Genomic DNA, 3,153 nt, shown 5'->3' with positions numbered 1-3,153 from the left:
TTTGGTTCGGGACAGTAAACATTTCGGTAACATTACGGATGTGTGTTTGTACTTGTGCATTGTCAACTCACATTTCCCTGCTATGCCACATGTGATTGGCCAGATTCTGCACACAAGCGACACCAGTTGTGTCCTCTGTTCTGTGGTGGAGGTGTTGCAGATTGTGCCACATCGTTGTCAATGTTGATGTGCTTTGCAGGTGATGTGTGTGTCCCACATTTTGGGTGTGTCACCCCTATAGCTCTGATTTGGCTGCCCCTTATCTCTTACATGCGGTGTGCCTCTGACTTCTGTGCTTATACAGTGCTGAGATGATGCATACTTGGGTGCATTGGTCTCTTGGTGGGAGTTGGGGGTCTGGGGCATGGTTTGTCTGCAGATGTGCTATGCTTACTTATGCATGTGTGCCATTGTGCCCATCTCCCCCCGTCCCTGGTCGTTACTCACACTGGTGCTGTTGTGTCCGGTCAAGTTGAGCAGTGTTCGGGCACCCAACTCCTGCCACCGTTTCCCCACTGATGACTGTGGACACCATTTCCTCCATCTCGTCCAGCTCCTCCTGTGGAGCTGGGCTCCCACCTCCAGTCTGCATAGCTGCTTTGCGAGTTTCTGCTTGGTTTTGCGCTTGACATTATTCCAGCGCCTCTTGACCTCTTTCATTGTCCTATTCAGCACTCCGACTGCATTCACCTTGTCCACGATGGTCTGCCATATTCCATTTTTAATTTCCAGTGACACAGTGGAGGTGACGAACAGTATTTGATGGTGTTCTATCACCTCTGTTATCAGGATCCAGTTTTCCTGCGGAGTGAACCTTTTCTTCCTGCTCTTCTTCTCTTTGCCCTTCCCTGACCCCAAGGTCCCAGGCTGGTCCTCCGGGGGGTTTGTGGGGTTCTGGTTGTCCTCTGCACTTGCTCCGGCAGCCTCCATTGTGCTTCGCTGTTGTTTGGCTTTTGTATGTGGACTTTTGTAGTGCATTTTCCTGCAGGTCGCGTTGGGATTGCAGGCCTGTGGCTGGTTTTCGCAGATTTTTGTATCGTGATTTGCATCATCGACGTTTTTTTCACGTTGGTGTTTCGCATTTTTGATGCGTCTCGTTGATTTTAACGCGTTCATTTGTCGCATTATTGTGGGTCTATCACGTTACCGCCGTGTTGTGAATACCCTGTTGACACAGTGTTATTTTCCAGCGATAGACTACGATGTGAAGAGTTGCGTTAAGCTACTTTTGCGGTAGTTTTCACACGTTCTTGAGAATATCTCCCCTATTTCTTCTGCCCTGGCTGCTTACAGTCATAGCACATCCCAGCATTTGAAGGGTCATAATTCTTACCTAGATACCCACTTCCTTTGGAATGGGATGTGGCACTGGGCTCGAACCCGCCCCCCCCCCCCCTCAGAATTTTGTGGGACGTTTTAGGAGACACTTTTGCTTCATCCTTGCCCCCTTTTTTCTCTTGAAGAGAGGTCGGTCCTTGTTTCTTACGATCACCACCACTGGACCTTTTGGGCACCTTGGGGCGTCCCCACTCATCAGCCATCTTGCCCAACTCTCTGGGACCAGATAGCTTTGAATCCACCAGATGCTGGTATAACTTCTCTGAGGAACAGTTAGACCGTATGTGCTATTTGACCATTCGATTATAGAGCCTTTCAGGTGTGTTCACTCGGTTACCCTTTGTCCAGCACTCCGGTGACTTCACAAAGTCCACCTATGTCTGTGTTCACCCTTGTGAGTGTTCCTAACTTTTTGCCTGCATTCTTCAGGAGTGAGAGGAAATTGTTCAAGGAGTGCCTCATCCATGTGTAGATAAGATTCACTGTCCTCAACCTCCAGTGTCAGGAAGGAGCCTATGCTTCCCTACTGTTGGGACCAGTTCTCACAACAAGGATGCCCTGTGTTGGACACCCACCCCTTTCATCCTCAGAGCCCTGGATTAGGATACTAGCCATCTGTCAATGTCATACCCCTCAACATATCAAGGAACAGTGCCTTTGAGCAACCTGGGAACATAGGCACAACTTGAAATTACCTCTGGATCATTGCAGTCACCATCTTATTTGGGCATGATGCCCAACTTGGCCCTTCTCTGCCAGGGCCAACTTTCTGTCCTCTATGGCCAGTTTCCTCTCCTCAAGATCTAGGAGACTTATCTGGGCCTCAATGCTTGTTTGCCCCCTTTCTAAGGTGAAGCTCCTCTCACAGCCAGATGTGAAGGGCATTCTTGGACTGATAGAAGGGGTCATGCTGTCATTGCCTCATCCATCTTTGTCATCCTCTTCATCCTAACTGTCAGGGGTGATTTCACTTTCCAATAGTGCTTGTGCTTTCTGGCTTATTCTCAAGCCCTCAAAGCCTTCTCCAGGTCATTCCTTTCCTTGTACAGCGTCCTCAGGTCATTGATCCTCCTTTTACCAATCTTTTCTCAAACTTCCAGAACATTTTTAAATATGTTTTTTAACTTCAAATCCACATCAGACCAACTAGTGGCATGCACCCTGACACAAAGGAGGGTTGGTGAACTAGGAGATCTTTACCTCCAACATAAATTTGCGACACTCCCCCTCCCACTGGACCGCTTCTTATATTTTAGCAAAGGACATTCTGCTCAGATGCACTTGTATGGCTTTCCTGACCCACCCAGATTATATGCTCTAAAGAGAACACCAGATGGGTGTCTTGCTTATACAAAACATGTTCGGCAACATGCACAGACCTACCGTATCGCTTCTGGGCCGAGTTGAGTAGAGACTCTCTAACTGAAGTTACCATATCACAGGTTACATATTGCTGTATGCAAATCAAACTAGTTTCAATGGATCATAGACATAAAGTCATACATTTTAAATTCTTTCATTGACTATACTATACACCTGCCTGAAGAGCAAAAATAGACCTCTTCTGCTCACACCGATGCCTGTGATGTTCCCATAAACAAACTGACTTCATTGACCTGGAGTGGAAAGGACCTGGTATACAGGCCTTCTGGGAGGAGGCGGTGAACACGACTACAGACATGATCGATTTCCAATTAGATCTCACGCCTTTGATTGCCATTTTAGGCTTTGTAAAGCAAATAGCAAAAGCAGTGCGTAGATACAGTGCAATACGGCGATGTGCTGGGAAGTGTGAAAGTACTGTGTAAGGAGCAC

The sequence above is a fragment of the Triturus cristatus genome, chromosome 4_2 (assembly GCF_964204655.1).
Source record: "Triturus cristatus chromosome 4_2, aTriCri1.1, whole genome shotgun sequence".
NCBI lineage: Eukaryota > Metazoa > Chordata > Amphibia > Caudata > Salamandridae > Triturus > Triturus cristatus.
The sequence above is the reverse complement of the archived record's forward strand: the minus strand, read 5'-3'. Positions refer to the sequence as shown.